This window comes from Macrobrachium rosenbergii, chromosome 25 (assembly GCF_040412425.1).
Source record: "Macrobrachium rosenbergii isolate ZJJX-2024 chromosome 25, ASM4041242v1, whole genome shotgun sequence".
Taxonomy (NCBI): domain Eukaryota; kingdom Metazoa; phylum Arthropoda; class Malacostraca; order Decapoda; family Palaemonidae; genus Macrobrachium; species Macrobrachium rosenbergii.
In genome coordinates, this window is record NC_089765.1 from 5,058,318 (window position 1) to 5,078,087 (window position 19,770).

The 19,770-nt window shown below is 40.6% G+C and overlaps 1 long non-coding RNA gene across 4 annotated transcripts in view; it reads right to left on the reverse strand.

Annotated features, from left to right (window-relative positions):
• Positions 1-991: 991 nt before the first annotated feature.
• LOC136852290 (uncharacterized) overlaps positions 992-19,770 on the reverse strand; it is a 156,113-nt gene continuing 137,334 nt past the window's right edge. For 2 of the 4 annotated variants that reach the window (XR_010857101.1, XR_010857098.1), the window contains exons 3-5: positions 6,225-6,332; positions 3,863-5,657; positions 992-2,988 (exon numbers count right to left, since the gene is read on the reverse strand). This is a non-coding gene — a long non-coding RNA (uncharacterized lncRNA). The remainder of the gene's footprint in view (positions 2,989-3,862; positions 5,658-6,224; positions 6,333-19,770) is intronic. The other 2 variants (XR_010857100.1, XR_010857099.1) reach the window with 2 other exon arrangements.

The window sequence follows — 19,770 nt, forward strand, 5'->3', positions numbered from 1 at the left end:
ACAGTGAAGAGAGGGAACTGGAGGGGTTGAAAAGCAAGATAAAGGGATCCAGAAAATAAAAATGATGAAGTACAAGGTTTTAAATGTGGAACTGGAAAAAAAACCCCAAAGTTTTACCAAGAAGTAGTAAGTAGATAGGTTGGACAGAAAGACTGATGAAAGGAAGGCTAAAAAGTGGGTGCAGCTAAGGAGCAGTGTGCCACATAGAGTGCACTAACAGCACTGGCCCCTCCTTCAACAGGGACATATTTTCATAAAAACCGAATTCTCCTTGAAGTCTTGCATTTGAGAAGTGACAGATTCATTTAACTAAAATACAGTACCACTGTCAGAAGTGCCAAACTTCCTTGAAAGCAGCAGTTTGTATCTGAGTTTATGTATTAAATCATATATCTACAATACAATCATCAATGACAGCAAACTCCTCTTACAATAACACTTTCAATCTGGAACCTTCAAATGACAGCAGTCTTGAAATATGCCGATACCATAACAATCATGCTTTTCGTAAAATGCTCAGTTATTACTAGCACTATCAACTTTTAACTAATTTATGCATAATGTTATGCATTATCTTCATGATAAGCTTTATACAGATCTAAGTGTGTTTAATAGTTTAACAATAATGTCAGGTTCTCAATCTGTTACAAAATTTGAGACAAAGATAGCTAAATTCTGAAACACCTCTGGTCATCAAGTGTAAATAGATATACTCTATTCTGTGATACCCATCCTGTATTAAACAAAGCCTAAGTAAAAATAACAATGCTTATGTAATATGTCAATGATGCAAAGCCCAAAGCTATTGAGAATTTAATTCTAAATGAACTCTGATCTACTTCAGTAACTGAAAAAAACTATGGGTTAAGGTCACATGGAGTGTACAGTATAAGAAGTTTTTTTTTAACTCAAAGTCCCTACTATGATGGAAGCCAGTTTAACGATCTGTAAGACTTACTGGGGGAAAGGAAAAAAAAAAAAAAAAAAATGATCAGGATTCACTTGCACCTTAGGTGAAAACAGTACCTGTTTTATAACTGTTAATACCTCACAAGTTTTATTTCACAAATCTATTTCTAACTATACTGACAACAATGAAAAATTTCATAAAATCAGTAAAACCTAATTTTTCCAACTAATGAACATTTACTATTGATCACACATGACTTCTGAAAAATAGCTGAACATAATACAAATAACTTTCTCTTAATCTTGCGTGAACAATGACGTATTTGATCCTACAAACCAAAACTAAGAATTCTTGGTTAACAAGCAGTCTAAAATCAGTCAGTTACTTGACAAGTAATACTCAAGAATCTTGAAACATGCTAGACTACCCAATATTAATTTAATAGTCAAAGTGTAGCTATGGCAGCCTAATAGCTGATATTACGCTGATAAGAAACTTGCGTTTAACATCAGGTAACCTTAAACAACTTGAACCATCTGCTACTAAATAAATAAGAATTACAGTATAGGTAAAAACTAGATATCCTGAAATGTACTAAGTTACTGATAACTTATATTATTAACACTGCTAATAAAGTTAAGTGAAAACTATGTACCTTGAAACAAACTTAAATTTTGTTAAGCTGATGATAGTGTTTTGTGAATATGTCAAGAAGTTTTATTCCGAGGGATGCCAGACAGCTAATATTGAATGGATAAGAGTATTAAAATATATATGTTCAGCAAAACTGAGCTACTGGTGAATGACATGAAACTGAGGCCAGACTAAAGTAAAACAAAACTATCCTGACATATGCACTAAACTAGTTGCCAGCTGACATTGTACTAATGAGAAATTTAAAGAAAACCCCTATTACCTGAAAATATTCAAATGTACAGAAGTACTTGGCATATTAAACTTATGAATCTTACATAGAATATAACACTGTATCACAAAATATACCAAGGTATCACAGAGCTCTTGTTAAACTGATTAGAAAACTAATATATTATATCTTGAAACACTGAGCTACTTTAAAGCTGATAGCAAACTAGAATTATTCAAGTGGAAAATAAACTATGTATCCTAAAATATTCTGACTGTATCTTAGCTGAGATTAAACTTATAAGAGGTACAGGCCTAACTGGTAATATTAAACCAATATGAGTTTCAAGGATAAAAAAATTATGTACAGTAATCTGAATAATGTTGATCTCCTGGATGTCTAAAATTAAACTGAAAGAAACGAATGCGAGAAACACAGACCTTGAAGTATTAAACCGGTGGTAGGTCTGAGTAATAAATTATATATCCTGCCATAGTGAACTTTCATATAATGACGACCACTAAAGTTCCTTCTTGAAAATTATAGTAAGCAAAGCTGAACTCCATTCAACTTTGGGTCAATACATACTGTCTTGCACCATCCTATAAACTTGAACCTATCTTAGTTTTAATAGGCAAAGGAGTTTTCTGGCTATTTTCATCATTAATGTTCATGTGGCCATTCTTCTACATCATCATTATCATTGGCAACCGTTCATATTTTTGGATAACCACTATTCTGGCACTGTATACAAACTGATAAGTAAAATGTAGTTGTTTCCTGAAGTTGATATTTGTTCACAGCAGATATTTGGAGAGTAACAAGATGTGATTATTGTATGACAAACTTGTTCCACTTATGGTTACTAGCTGTAGATTTACGCATCTTCCTGAGAAGATAAGTAAAAAGTTATGACATCGTGTGACAGATCTTTTGGCTTATGAAGTATAAAAATTAATGGTAATTCTTTATATCAAGGTCCAAAGTAGAAAACGGAAGCATTATGTACTGCACCCGGTTCCACTTTATGTAGTCAGTCAAAGCCAATCTTCAACTGGTCTCACTTTTACATTTACTCGATTGAATAGTTCTAGCTTTATTAAGGCCATACCTTTGCAGGTCGCGAATCCAACAGACAATCAGGGTTTAGTCCACTACAGAATATGACATAAAGGACTCACCCTTCAGTAACTCATTTCTCTAGGAGCTCAGCCTATAAGGAAAAAATTTTTATCAGATCCTTATGATGTCAGTTCAAGGTACAGATATCTTTTCATGGTTCAAAAATTATTGTCTAGAGCTGTGGGGCAGTCTTCCTAGTACAACAAGATGAGTTATAAAAGGAGTTTATAAACTTTCCAATGATACCACCATTGCTCAAACTTCAGTTTTAAAGCATCATCATAACCGTTATAGAACTCATATTTTACAGGTGAAACACTCTACTAAAATTGTACAAAACAGCTGCAAGATGGCAGTGATTAATGTAACTAAGAGGCTAACATTTGCTGAAAAAGTTTGTAGTTTATTACTCAGAGCTCAATAGTCCAACATGCAAAGATCAACTGTCCTTTTCATATATTATAAAATTCTAGATTTATTTGCATCCAGGTTATCTTAAGTGGTTTTTAATAGTATCATAACCTGACAGTGACAGCTACATAACTTTTTGTTTTAAGCCCATTCATAGAGAAACCCAATCTAGTTATTTTCACCATCTGATTGGAGACCCTTTCATAAACATCATCAACTAAATTAATATTATTCTCGGTAACTGATGTACAATAATTTTGTACTCCTGGAGCACTATACAGTACTGTACACACAAAATCAAATCCCCTGTATAAGTTATGTATGGATACATCATGCATAAGGAATTCCATGTACAGCAAGGTTTGCGCTATACAATAAGTACTGCCTTCAAGTAATTTAGAGCTACCACTTCCTCTAGGTTCCTAATTCTCTCTTGTGTGCATAGTCAAGGAAAAAACAGTCAAAATACTGTAGTATACCCTATCAGACAACCATCTCCAAAGAACATATACTGTAATACAGTAGGCTTTCATATAAAATACTTCCATACTCACCCATGACTAAGCAGGCTTTGATGGCATACTCCATCTTATAGTTCTTGATCTGGTCCATCAGGTGGGTCCCATAGCCAATTTTTGTTGATACTTGTATTGGAAAAGACCTCTCGTGCATCATAATCCTCTAATATATCAGTTTTCTCATCTTCATTCCTTGAGTGCTTTATAAAATGGTCTAATAACAAATAAAGTTTAAATTGCTCAATTTCAGTTCTTCAACTCGAGGGTACTCGGGCAAACACCAGCAAGGTTTCCTCAATTCCCCACCATTGACTCACACTGTGGCAGTAACTGACCGTGATACAGAACCAGTGATTTTACTTCGCCCCCAGGGAAGGAGGGAACTCTCAACATTTGACTAAGAATGCCAAGATACTAACCATTATAATGTACCAGCAACACGGTTTTGGTAATACCTTCATGCTTCTACATAAACTTACACTGGAAAGTGGAATAATGTATTGCTCCAAATAGTCTCATGAAAGTAGTACATACTCTGAATTGTTGGTTACATCGCAAAATATTCTGATCTACTTTAATGTCTCCTGTTTTAATTTTCACTTTCTTACTAGTTTCCAATTGACTGGAAGAATTCCTACTTCACCACGAGCTATTTCTGCTTTTCTAACCTTCGTACATATTAAAGTTCATGGGTAGCGTACATTAGTTCATTTTTACCTATCTTGTTTAGCATTATTGCCTAAACATTTCATCATGAAGTATACAGTAACCACGATGACAACCTATTTTGTATTTCAACTGTACTGTTTCTCACTCATAAATTATCAAAAGCCTGTCCTCTAATCTGTGGCTGTTCCGGTGATCAGCTGTCATTTCACAAGGCATCCTTAGAGGGGGTAATTTGTAGTCATGGTGAACTATCAATAATATAAATTTTTTATCCCATACTTTCTTGAACTGAATGCGTAACTACCTTGAAGTTCTTCCCATGCTGCACCAAAGGGTCTTTGCTTGTATAAATTCTATCATATCCTATTCATTAACAGCACCTGTGGCTTGGTCCTCACAGCTCAATGCACAAACTCATCTGTAGGCACACTATCCTTTTGGGATGAGGACTGAACAAATACACATAATGCTGCTCTTGTTGAGCATTTAATTTGCCTTTAATACATGTATCTTTACCTTGAAATACCAACTTTTCTTGTTCATTATTCCATTCTCCATTTCTATTTATAGCAATCAACACTGCTCATGCACCTTATAGAGTTTCCCCTTCATTGCCTTTTTTTAAAACTTAACTAGTTTTTTATTTGACCTTTCCAGAGTTTCTGTGCAAACATCACTTTTCATTAACTGTTCTAGCTTGTTACTCTGAAATATATTATATGTTAAATTTTTGTCCTCCCCTTCCTTCTATAGATTACAAAGGTCACCAGTACCCTTGAAATATGCTTTCAAACTTTAGCATATTCCCTTCCTTCTATAGATTACAAAGGTCACCAGTACCCTTGAAATATGTTTTCAAACTTTAGCATATTCCCTTCCTTCTATAGATTACAAAGATCACCAGTACCCTTGAAATATGCTTTCAAACTTTAGCATATTTAATGTTGGTAGCACTGTCCTCATTGAATTTTTCTTTTCAAGTTCTTTTGTAGATTGACTCTTGCCTTTTCCTTCTGTCAATCTTTGGGTTTCCACTTCATTCTCTTTATTTCTGAGGTTTCTTAATAGTGTTTTTTTTTTTCTCTCTTCTCCTGGCTTCCATCTTGGGCCTTACTTTGTTTGAGGACAGCAAGTGACCATTTTGTTAGATGAAATAACAAACCTGTAAAAGAGATCATCTCTATGAAGAAAACTTACTTGAATATTTGATATAGCCTAAAACCATAGAGTACAAAAACTCCCTTAAGGCAGTTTAATTACATAACACCTGACTATACACAGTGTAGTAATGTAGCATAACAGTACACAAATACTGATTAAAATTTCATTTGACGTTGAGAAAGCTGTTGAAATGTCATTTGTACTGACGCAGCTCAATGCTAAAAACTCAACATGCACTAGCTCAATTTGCAATTTGCAGTCTGGTTCTAGTCAAAAGTTGTTGGGGAAAGAGTAATCAGGTTTATCGGAAATTAAAGGCATACATAGTATTTGCAAATTATTTCTACTAAAACCATGAAAGCTTGGAAAATTCTCGCAACAAATCAATCTGCATTATGCTCAGTGCTTTCAAGATATGGAATTTTATTCTCCATTTTACTAAGAACTACATCAGAGTGCAAATAGATTGCCTGTATTAACCTGTATCATTGAAGTTTTCAGAAATAACTATATATAAACAAGATTCTGGATCTTTGAGTAGATCTAATTATGTGAAACACTTTCTTACCATTCAGCAGTTACAGATCCCATTATGATAATTGTCGTATAAAATTCATGCAACTTAAGTTGTTTTTCAGTGGAACTGGCGAGATTCATCATTCACTGCAACTGAGACCTACAAAACAACAGATTATTAGTACAATCTTAGCTGAATCTAAACCAGTGATTAATGCTGGACCTTGAAGAGTTGCAACTAATCTTATCCCTGATTGGGTAATTAGAAGTAGAATAGTGTTTCAAGGCTATTAATCTTCACAAATAATACTGCAAATTTGTTTAATGACAGGACAGAACCAAGACACTGTTGTTTCAGGACCATCAAATGAGGACCTTAAAGCAAGCTTCTCTTGCTGCCTGTAAGTGATGAGGTGAATGTGCTGGAGGAATGGTACGTGCATAATACAAAGCGCACAGAATTCAGTACTAGGGGAAGATAAATTTGGGAAAAAGCGTCATTTAAACAAGTAACTTTAGTACAGCTGACGTACTTTAGGTGTGAAAGGTAGTGTTGTAGGATGCAAAAACAGAAATAAATGTTTGGGGCATCCTTTAGCTTGTATGATGGATACGGCTGCAAGCCTTCCCTTGGCAATAATAGACCCCCTCCACAAACACACTATCTTATAAACAGTATGACCAAAATTACACTAAAGTACTAGCTTTTGCAAAAGACAGCTTTCGTATAAGTTAGTTAAAGAAGGGTTCTCAGCTGGATACAGTTCTTAACAAAGCTGTTTTTGGTGAAAAATGATATTTTCGTAATAAAATCAAGTTTCATACACTATATGCTGTACTTGCCAAGTAATTGCATAGCTGTAGTTTCTAACTTGCACTGCAGCCTTTTTTTTTAGAAATTGCGGTAGTGCTTCAATTATTTTGTGTAGGTGACTAGCCCCACCCACTATCGGAGAACACTGGGAACGACTTAGCAGACAAGCTCAATTTGTTTGTGCCGTTATGTCCATGAGAGGGGAGGAGGGCGGGCTCTGATTCTGTAATTATTTGGTAAGTACTGTATATAAGAAACTTAATATAATTATGAAAATATTTTCATATAAGTAACTTACCAAGTAATTACATAGCTGAATCCCACATTGACTGGGGGTGGAATACATGGACATATTCTACTCCAAAACATTAAGGTATGGTAGTGAATTTGAAATATGGTATTTTCATTATAAAATAAGTTTTTAAATATACTTACCTGGTAGTTACATATATATAGCTTTATCCCGCCGATTTGTCGCGCGCACGCAGAAATCAGAATTACGCAACGCTGATAGATGGTCAGGTGGCCATACCTGAGCGCCCTCTACCAGGTAATTAGAACCATTCCCAATTGTCCTCAGAAATCTCCATGCCCTGTTCTCAGAGGGGAGGAGGGAGGGGACTTTTGATATGTAACTACTCAGGTAAGTATATTTAAAAACTTATTTTATAATGAAAATACCATTTTTAAATATCTAACTTCCCTGTAGTTGCATATATATAGCTGATTGGACACCATTGTGGTGGGTTAGAGAACCAAACACTGTTGGGAATTTTATAATTACTAAACACTAAATATTTAGCTGTAAACATACCTGGTTTCTACCTGATATGGAAGCTGGTCATAATTATCCCGCCTCATTCGCCCCGCATTCCTTGAGACCCAGCGACCCATCCAGGGGCTGAAAGTCTCATGGCTGTCACACGGTCCTCAACCTTAACATGACTAGACCACCACACCCTTGTTATCCTGGCATAGCCAAGACAAAAGAGCGCACTTACCCTGACCCACCAAAAATCACTAAATAACACACCCATAAAAACCTAACTTAGACTCTGTAACCCCAGACTGTGGAAGGTTACAAAACCTTCACAGACAACCTGTGAGTTCAAATCAAGAAAAGACAAGGGCATAAATACAAAAAAAAAAAAAAAGGTTATAGGTAGAGGCAGTAGTACCTCTCCAACCACGGGCGCGAGGCAAACGTGACGGACCCAGGGAACAGCAATCCTCATATCTAGTCTGTACTTTTCAGTAACACCGCAGATAGATTTGTTTCAAAAGTCGCTTCCAAAATCGATTTCAGACCTCGTTGTGTCTATAAGCCATCGAAGGTTCACAGCTCTTACCAGTGCGCTTGACTTTGAGAGGATTGGAAAGTTTTTCTCGCCATTCTTGGTGAGCTTCCCCTTATTGTCCCTTGGATAAAGAACGCCAGTGCATTCTTTGGATAAGGGTAAATGGTTTCTTCACTGAGCACCAGAGGTGATCTGTCTGACCTCTCATGTTTCTGGTCCTTTGTAGATAAAATTTTAGAACCAACTGGACAAGTTTCTTTTTTCTCCTAACCATTAAATGAGACAGCCCTGGTATGGAAAAAGATCTGGCCATGGTTGAGAAGGGTTCTGCTTAGCGAAAACCAAGTTGAAGTGAGCAGACTGCATTTTTCCCCATTGGAAGCTTACTTTTCTGTTGCAAAGGCTTTGTAGTTCTCCCTACCCTCTTGGCTTGTAGCCAAAGTGACCAGGAAAAGGGTCTTTAGTGAGATCCTTCCATGAAGCTTGTCGAGAGGTTCAAACCTATTCGAGATTAAAATTTGTAGACCACGCCCAAATTCCAAGAGGGGTTCGGGTTGTCCTTCCTCAATTGTCTCAAAGCGACCTGAGATCCGTGAGGTCCTTGGTCTCCTGACACGCCAATATTTCTTGTGACGGAAGATGGAAGCAGCATGCTGCGTATCCCTTGATGGATACTGCTAGGTTTCTTTTTTTCAAATGCAGAAGAAAATCTGCCAGTTGAGTTAGAGAGGTACCGGAAGAGGAAATGTTGTTTTTCCTGCACCATCTCTGAATACGTCCCACTTGATTGGTACACCTTGAGTGTGACGTTGCCCCGGCTTCCGCGATGGCTCCTGCAGCCCCCTGAAAAAGCCCTTCTGCTTTGCCAGTTTTTTCATAGTCGAAAGGCAGTTAGGCGTTGGAGAGCGAGGGAGATTTTGATGGTATCTCTGCATATGTGGGTTGTTCGATAGATCGTTCCGGTAAGGTAACGATCTGGGGGTGTCTACTAGCCACCCATCACCTCCCGTGATCCATGGTCTCATGGGCCAAATGGAGCTTATCAGGTCATGCGGGCGTCGTTCGACTTTCTGAACTTCTTCAGTACTCTGTTCAGGATCTTGAATGGAGGAAAAGCGCACATGCTCAGTCCTCCACCATGAGGAAGGCGCGTCCACCGCCACTGCTTCCTGGTCGGGGACTGAGAGCAGTAGACTGCAACCTCCTTCGTTCAGTCGCAAAGAGTGTCTGGTTGATCGCCCTCCCACAGATTCCAAAGCCTGTTGCACACATCGCGATGGGTCCATTCTGTCGGAGAACCCGCCTTCCTGCTGAGAAGATCCGCCTGACGTCCTTCTTCTCCTCCAGGAGCGGGGTGATCAGAGTTGGTTGTTCGTTTCTGCCCACAGCAGGAGATCTTTGGTTACCTCGTAAAGGAAAACAACGAGTGCCACCTGTTTCTGATGTAGGCCAACGCTGTGGTGTTGTCTCGCGTTGACCAGCAATCTTGTTCTGGACCTTCTCCGAAAGTGGACTAGTGCAAGATGAATGGCACCAGTTCCTGACATTTATATGCCATTTTTCTGATGGTTTTCCCCATAGATCTCCGAGATCTCGCCTTCTCAGCGCTGCACCTCATCCCATGTCCGATGCGTCTGAATACAACACTAGGGTCGGGGTTCTTTTGTTGACAGTTCGAGGCCCAATTGAGTTTTTTGGGTCGTTCCACTCAACTCAAATGTTTTTTGATTCCCAGAGGATCGAATCCACGGCTCCGTGATCTTGGCCTCTTTCCAAATAGCTTGACAGATGGAACTGAAGTGGACGAGATGAATTCTTCTCCAGGGGAGCACGAATTACCCCGATCTAGGAGAGTCCCCAGCAGCACCATCCACTCTCGCCTAACAGGTCCATCTCCCTAGAAAAAGAGCCACCTTTTCTAAGCAATCTAGAATGCGTTTCGGGCCAAAAGCCCGAAAAACCACTGACTGAATCCTCATCCCTGGTAGATGATGTCCTGTGAAGGCGTTAGCTTGCGTATTTGGCTACAGATTTACTACCAGACCCAATTGTTGTTACAAATTCATTGTAACTTGGAGATCCTCCAGACACTTTGTTACATCTGGCTTTCCTGATTAGCCAATCGTCCAGGTACATCGAAATGGTGATTCCTTTTTAGATGGGAACCAGTGAGCCATGCTCAGAACTGACAGGCTGTCCCCAGAGATGCACAAACCTCAGATATTTTCTTGCAGTTCGGGTGAATTGCACGCGGAAAAAATACGTCGCGCCCTGGTGGGGTCCTATCAAACAATCCAGTCTTCCCCGTCTGGCGCCTGCTAGGACTGGACGAGATGTCTCCCATGGCAAACTTGACTTGCTTATGGCTTGTTCAGTGGACTTACGCTCCAGAACTGGTCTCCAACCCCTAGCCTTGGGTACAGAAAAGTCTGTTGTAAAACCTCCCGACGAGGTCCTTTACCCTTCGATTGCCGTTTTTGATAGCATCTTCACACCTGTTCTTGAAGAGCTGCCCGCTTGGCTCCTCGAGTAAGTAGCTGTCAATCAAATTTCTTGGGAAGAGGGGGCCTTTAGGAAGGAATCTTGTATCCTTCCTCCAAAAACTTCGACTGTCCATACGTCCGCCCCTCTTTGGCTCCACCTCTGCCAAAAGTGATAACCCACATCCCGCCACTGCCCGAGGTTGTTGTGGATCATTTTTGATTTGGGTTGCTGCTTGGGGTTCTACGGAAGCCGTCCCAGCAGCCATTCTCTCGACTTCCTCTGAAAGGGCCTCCCACCAAATAGTTGACGCGAGAGGAGCTCCTGTCCTTCCCACAAAAGTTTGCCGGAAGAACTTTCCTAGCAGTCCTTGTGATCAGATCTGCGTTGATTGTTGCCAGGGCTGCTGATAAGTCCTTAACCAGCTCTGAAGGGAAGAGCTGTTTAGATAAGGAGCATACAACAGTTCAGATTTCTGAGCTAAAGTCACCCAGAAGACACGAACGAACACAACATAGCGCCTGCTTTCGATAAACACCTGCTGTGAAAAGGGCAGAAAGTTCACCCCACCTCGCCCCAGCTTTATCGAGACAGGCAACAAGGTGTATTTGGCGTGTCATTCTTCTGATCTGAAACCTCTGCAAGAGCTGCAAGAGTCCAGTCCATCAAGTTGAAGACCGGTTAGTTCTGAAGACGCCAGCAAATGATCCAACTCCGAAGTGGACCACAGAACCCGGCTTTAGTCATGGCTGTTCTCCGCGAAGAGTCAACGAGTTCGGGAGAAGTCCCCTTTGGGAGGAGGCAGGAACTCCAAACCGAGAGCTTCCCAGTCTCGTACCACACGCTGATCTAGAAGCCAATCTTGTCGGGGAAAGGAAAAAGTCATTTTCCTTGTTCTTCTTCTTCAAATCCAATCATCATGTTTGAAAAGGCCTTTCACTGATTTGGCAACACTGTCTTCTTTGAATGAGGAAGACTTGGGTCTACCCATTAAATATTGCGAGGGAGGACTCGGAGGTACAGCCTGATGAAAACGCAGGAAATAAGTCCGCCAAAAGAGTAAGAAGTCTTTTTCAGATCAGCTGCAGAAGAGCTCTCTCGAGTTTCCTCTTCCAGATCTCTTCCAAAGGATCCGCTATTTCCGATGTCGAACGAGAGGGGAAACGTGAATCGTGCTGCTTATGCGGCGTCATTTACGCGCCCAACTTGCTGCGAGGGAGCTTCCATCCTTTGCCCTCCCGCCACTGAAGCGGTTTGTTGCGTGGAAGCTTATGAGCGCTGCAACTTGCCGCGAGTTTGCGCTCTTGCTGGTTGTTAGCGTCTTATTCTTCTGATTCTTGCCTTACCTCTTGGGTCTTGACGTCCTTAGATTCTTCTTGTGTTCTTCTTAAGGTCCTGCGACTTGTAAGAGTCAAAGAGACGCAAGGACTGTTGAAATGACTTCCGGACAAGAACTTTACTTGGAGGTGCCACTTGCTGCTGGGAACAACTGGAGATGGCACTGCACTAGCTTCCACAACTCGGAGACTTAGCTGGGATCTTTTGATGAAGAGGTGGTGACGCAGCTTGCGACACGTCCCATCTGGGGGCGGGGAGAAGGGTGAACTGAAGTCATCGCGTATGCCTTCTTTCCTCCGACGAGTTTCATGCGCCTTACGCCTCTGTTTAGGCAGAAACGCTGTCTTCTTCCGACAGACCCTCTGGAGAGCTCCCATTGCTGCAAGAGGTTGTTGGAGCGGGAAGGGGGACTCATGCCTCTTGATAGGTCTAGACTTGTGATTGACGCCAACCACGCCTGGGTCTTCGCGCCATCCGAGGAAGACGAACACGCCCTCATCTCGCCTTCTTCCGCGGCGAGGGGGAGCGCCCTGGGATGCGCCAACAGGATCGCTCGAGGGGACGCCCGCTCAGAAACCAATGTCTTCTCACCTCCTTAGCTCAGTCGGGACATTCCTTCTCCCAGGGGTTGGGGAGCGCGGAAGAGGTTCCCAGGGCTGTGGAGTGTGACAGACACGAACGGACGCACCCTCCACTGCACTAACACTGTCACCGAACTTTTGTTGCAACCATGCACTGCCCTCACATCACTTCTCCTATCCGAAGAAAGGGATTGGGTGTTACAGAAACTCCATGGCCGAACAGCAGCCATATTGGTATCCTTTAAGGACGGATTACTTACCCCCGACTGCAGGAGTGATCGGGCAATATAGCCTCTAGGGTTAGATCAGAATATTAGGGGTATTTGACGTTAGAAAGACTTGACTATCAGGAAGACCTAGCTGAAAGGACACTGAAAGATCTAGCCTCCCTACCTGTCCTTTTCCAATCGCCCTCACATAGCGATCATACTCTCTCCACTCTTTCTCGGACAAACTTTCACACACTCCTGCATCTATCATCAAGTGCACACACATGATCTCTAGCATTTCTAGAACTGGGATCAAGAGCAGACTTGGGGAAGCTTCTGCATCCTCAACACACACTCTCAACAATAGGGTCAGCCATCTGAAAAGCACAAAAGAACAATTGTAACAGTCAGAAACCGAACAGATAGGGTTAAATAAATGAGAAACGAAAAAATCCAGGAAGATCCAAACCACTAAAGCCATCAACGAAACTCAAACAAGTAATGTGTACTTCACCAATTGTAGTAAAGCAAACCAAAGTAGAGCGAATTTCCAACGTGTTGATAGAACGATGCAGGAATTTCTGAGACAATTGGGAATGGTTCTACTACTTGGTAGAGGGCGCCAGGGGCATGGCCACCCGACCATCTATCGGCGATTGCCGCTAATTTTGAATTTTCACAATAAGTACGAATCAAGGATAAAGCTATATATATGTAACTACCAGGGAAGTTAGATATTTAAAAAGAAATTTTACTAGCATTGTTACAATGCTTGTCGTTTCCTTACCTGGTAAGAGAGCTGCTGCAGGAGGATACTGCCTCTATCTGATGCTCCTCTTAACCTGTAGTGGCATGGCGGTTGAGCCATGGGTCGCCTCTACTTAAGTGGGAGTTTTGTTGCAGAGGATAGGCCTGATGGCTAGCAAAGCACATAAAAGTGCCCTTGTCCTGGGTGCAGTAACAACATTAAAAACAACCAGACAATGCTGTCATCCACACTGAAAAAACCACAACCCATCCAATAAGACTGGTGGGTACTCCAGGTACATTGTACCCCCAGACTCCCCAAAACTTGAAATCCTACACTAAGGCAAAAATAATAGTAGGGAGAAAAAGAGTGTTTCTTGAATCTCTCAAGTACCATGCTGTTTGGGCTGATAATGGCCCCAAGGTACTGCAATTTTTAAATACTTTCAACTTCATTCAAATACTGTAGTGAGATGCAAGATAGATTTGTACTTCCAGTAGGCTGACTGAAGAATGGAAGTGAGAGACATTATGCCTGAAAGCAATAGAGTGGACAAAATGTCCTCCTGAAAACTGAGAGTAAAGCCTCAGAAATTAAGTCCTCAGAAAGAATGACAATGACACTAGAGTGTCTTAACTGAACACCAGAGTTTACGCTTGATTAGTTCTCTGATCTCGTCCTGTTCAGGTGATACCTCAGGGCTCTAACAGGACAAAGAACTCTCTCCTTCCTCAGAGCCATGCATGTCCATTAAATTTTTAATGGTAAAAGAATGGGGCCAGGGCTCTGATGGGTCTTCGTTCTTGGCTAAAAAACCTAGGGTAAAGGAGCAAACTCCATCTCCTCAGGAAAATCCTACCCTTTTATCGATGGCTTAGATCTCACTAATACGCTTAGCAGTAGCCAGTTCTCCCAAGAGTGTCCAAGGGTGAGACTTCAAAGGAAGTGGAAACAAAAGTAACTCAAAGGAGGGAACTGTCAGCCACTTCAACACTATGTCCAGGTCCCAAGAGACTAGGTCGTCCTTCCTCTGCTTGGACTTATCAAAGGATTTGATGAGGTTGTTAAGATCCGAATTTGACGAAAGATCCAGACCTCTATGCTTAAAAACTGACCTAAGCATAGCCTGATACCCCTTAATGGTGGAGGACAACAAATTCCTGGAGTCCTTAGATAAGGAGGAAATCTGCAATTTGTGTTATAGATGTCTCAAAAAAAGACTGTGTCTGAGACACCTTCGTCAGAAAACTGCCCACTTGGCCTGGTAGATGTGACTAGAAGACTGATGTCTGCATCTTGCAATAGCTGGGTGCTTGGGAGCTGGCTGGCACCAGGCACTGGGGAAGTGGCACCGAGCACTCTGCAGGAGCTAGGCATTTGGATGAAGACAATGGGTGCCTGAGCAGGTTTGTTGGGCACTTGGGGTCAAGTAAGGGCACTCAATAGCTGGATGCTCCGGGCTGTCCCATGTGGAAAGAGGATGCTGGACTGAGGCAGAGACTGAGGGGTCCACAGTGTAACTGCAGGAAGGCTGTGGGCTGAGACTAGCTTCTTATAATGCTTAACAGGGAGCAGAGAATGGCGACCAACATCATCTGCGTGTCTCTTCAGTGGATGTGACGAATCTAGAAAGATTTCACATCTTCCCTTTGCCCCAGCCGGAATTGTCGTGTGAACCAGACGACAGCTGGTGCACATCCAATAAGACGCCTTTCCAGTGGCTGTCTGTCGACTGAGAGGGCAACTACCCATGGGCAAACCCCACCGGCCTCCCTTGGACTTCAAGTATGTCTTTTCCTAGGTTCAGGGGTGCAGGACAGGAACCTTCATCTAGAAGAACTGGCGGGACGAGTGGCCACCTCCTCCACTTGCACAAAGCCATCACTTGTCACTTTTCCTGCATACACTTTGCTCATTAACACTTGCAGAGGAGCTCCTAACTCCACTACTGTACTAACTACAAGGTTAATTTTCTTGTTAAACTTAGCTTGGTGACTGGCAATGGTATTAGGGTTGGAAGCAAGGGAGCCAGGCACGGGAGTAGATGGATTAATAGTAGGAGGGCTAGCAACAGGAAAAAAGCAGGAATAGGAATAGAAGGAACAGCAGAACTGGCTTCTAAACTAGGTTAAGAGTGGTTTCTAGGCTAAGTGACGTTCATTCTCAGTTCTAGAGGCTGCTTTCCTCTTCCTATCCCTTTTTAACTTGTCTAGTCATTACATGCAGCAGAATTTTTCACCCTACTACACTCCTGCCACCTACAATTACTGTAAATTGTATGTGAATCATAGCAAGATTTAGTCAACCTGGTTTTAAAACCTTCGCTGCAGTAGCGAAAACTAGAGAAATAGAATAGGACATAAGTAAAAAACTAAATCCTGATCCTAAAAGCTAATAAGCTGATCAAACCCTGAAGGCTACTCAAAATAAAGTAGTAATACTTCACCGAAATTCAGTAAATACAACCAAAAACCATGAAAAAAGCTGCAGCTAACAACCTGATGTTTAGTCGAGAGCTGGCAGAAACAAAATGAGCTTGTCTGCTAAGTCGTTCCCAGTGTTCCCCGATAGTGGGCGATGCTAGTCACCTGCACAAAACAATTGAAGCGCTACCGCGATAAAAAAAGAAAAGAAAAGGCTGCTGCACGAGTTAGAAACTATAGCTATGTAATTACTTTTCAAGTTATTTATGTGAAACTTTTGGATTTAATCCAATCACTCATTATCTTCCTTTCTGCTCTATTAAAACACTTTTTAAAAAGTTTTCACATGAATCTACGAGGCCATTCTCCGCTTATGTCTCGAAAGAGTTGCAAGTACCCAAATTATGATGTTTTAAAGAGCAAACTATGCTAAGATCCATAAACTTAGGAAATAATAAAGCAAGTTTCTTGAAAGGTGATATGATAGGTTACTTGTACGAAAGAGCAAACCAAGCTAAGATCTAAAAGCTTAGGCTATAATAAAGCAAGTTTCTTGAAATATGACATAAAGCAATTTCTTGAAATATGACATGTTACTTATAGTAAAGTACTGTAATTCTGCCAAACCAAATGATCTCTGTTATCTAAATATTATGTGGATACTAAGTATAATTTTGAAACACCTGTACTGAGCTGATACATGCTGTAGCACTAAGCAGTTTACAAAACTGTAAAATTAAATTATTACAGAGTTTATGATTTGCTTGGGATACAGAATATGTGATAACTGCTTTAATACTGATGAAAGTGTGAATTTTGTTAGTGATAAGAATCCCACTTTTTAATAAATTTGCAATGCACAAGCTCTATAAATTCTTTGCAATTTATCTCATTCTGCCAACATGACCATCACCTGATAACTGTCTAAGACATTTCTTTGACTATCTCATGATCTGCAAAAGCTGGCAGAGTCCACTAAATAACCAAACACTATTAAAACTAGTTTGGGTAACTGTAGAACTGAGGTTATAGAATAACTGACAATAGGATTAATATAAAGATGGCAATTTTCATTGTATAACTTGTCCTGCTAAACCTCAGTTTCCACAACACGTGGCCAGCATAAGGCATACAAGGTCAGCATTCACTTGACTGGCTTAATCTTAAACCAACCATCTACTGAAAGAACAATCACAACCAAGCTACCGTTGAGATATGACAACATACTATGGACAGCCAAAGCTGCAACAGCTCTCCCGACTGCCAACACCTCCACTCTCAGGCCAAGGAATGCTTTACAGCTTTTTAAAGCACTTAATTTTAGAAAACCAATAAGGAGGTTTCAGAACGTCTATTTGTTGCATTTAAAATGTAAAAAAGGTGAATTGATAAATAACTCCAAAATGGAAAATATATAATAAAGGCGCTTGAAAAGAAATATTCCTGGAAAGAGACCCACATAAACCTTGACTTTTTGTGTGTGTATGCATTCAAACACATTATTATTACTAGTATTACCAAAAGCACTACAATGAAAGAAAATCAAAGCCAAAGTATCCTTAATGACTTAATACAGTAAATGACAGACCTCAGCAAAACCATAAACATGGCTTTAATGTCAAGGTAAAGACTTAAATGCCTAAATAGATCTGGATGTGCAGCTTTTTCTACCTGGCCACAATCTAGCAACAGTGTTTGATGACCTGTTATTCATACTACAATCATACTTACGCTAACACATCTTTACCCTCTTCACCAACAACACAGTCAAGTCTCTCTGACCCTCCTCCTGTTTCCTCAGGCTTCTTCAGTCCTGCTAAACTCATAAATTGCAAACATTCACCAAGCTTTTTGCCTAAACTTTTACCTACTTTATCTTTCTTTTCCTTCACACTCCTATATATGTATTATAAGGTACTTTTTATATCTGTGATGATTACCTTGCAGAATCTTCAGGTCTCTGCCCTTTTCCATTTCTTTATCTAATACATATTTTATTCTCATGCTTTGAAACGTAAGTTTCCCTAGCTCTTTCAGGGGATGTTCCTAAATTTTTACATTAAACTATAATTGTATCATGGATGAAAATACGATTTTCTTGTTTCAGCCTGTGTTTTGAATGATTCTGACATTTATCCTAGTAGCAGATTAGTAGGCTAGGCCACCTTTGAGAACTTTTTGAGATACTGGTCCCCTCTTATATCCAACAATTATGGGGATTACAGTGGGTAACCAGGGTTTTTAGGTGGGGGAAAATACGAGTGAAATAAAAGAATGTATTCTAACATCCCATGATAGCCTACTTCTGCCAGTTCTGATTGTGTTTAAGGTAAGGTTAATTGAAGGTTTTAGGGTAGCATCATTTGCTAAGTAAGTAAGGACCTGGTAACCTACGTTATGCTGGGGGGGCCCAGTAAGGACTGCACAGTAGGTTAGGTCAGGTTAGGTGGGAAGTGGTCCAAGCTCCCTGGCTGGGTAAGGACCTGGCACCCTAGGTTACATGTGGTTAGGTTAGGTCATTACCCTATTTATTCTAATTTTCAATACCCATAGTTAGGTTACATGGGGGGCCCAGGGAGGTAAGGCCCAAGGTTAATTTAGTTTAAATACAGATTTGTATTTCACTTATTTTGCATTTTCCCCACCCAAAAACCCTACTGTTCCACTGTGGTCCCCCACAACTGCAGAATATCACACATCTCTAAAACTATGCATTTATTTACAAAATGAATGTCAGAAACCTTCAACAAATTAACACATGAAGATTATCATTTAACTCCAGAATGCAATTATGATGTAAAGTAAAATCTTATAGTTTCTTAAATAGGCTGCACCTAACCTAAGTACGACACACTGAATATTTCACTAAGACAATGTGGCAAGACAGGGGCAGGACATGGTAGCTCATAATCAAATTGCTTTGGCTAATTAGAAGTCAGTGCTCTCAGCAATACTTTCTGTAGTTTAAAACACATTTTGGTAAATCTAAGCAAAAGCTCTACATGGACTATTACCTTGGAAATTGATTTTTCCTATACTTTTAGTGTTGCTGATGAAGGCAGTGGTGTGGTTTATTGTCGGTCAATTATTATTGACCTTATATCTACCCAACATGGTTGGGACCCTTTGGGAACATAGGGTTTTGGCTGGGGGAAAACTGGAGAAAGACCGGACCGCTATGTTGTTATTATGGAATGGTTCCGTGCATGTGCAAATCATCAGGGAGCCATTTGTTTAAGATGGGATTAGCTAAGGAAGCCTATTATAAAAGGAACTACACCAACCTAACATACTAACCTAACCTACCCTAGCAGGCCATGTTACTTGGACCCCCAGTAAAGTAAACTCCACTTTTTAACAAAACCTCCCCTATAACACTGCACATGTACGATAGCATTCCAGGATGGCCAGCATACAACTTCTGAGGTTAATTACAGTCGACTGACAACAAATAATGGTAAATTCTTAATTAGCAACCAAAATACTATAGGAAAAATCAATTGGTAATTTGCTAAAGGCTGTCTAGAGGTGTGGCTAGCTATGGCAATTGATGTTTTCTATATTATTTACCTGCTGAACAAGAATTTAAAATAATATATTGTCAGTCGGCTGCTTAACTAAATGTAATTGACATGAAAACTGCATGTCTGTACCAGTGGGTCACGCACGGCTCAAGGGCTAATTACAGTTGGCAGCAGCCGACCAG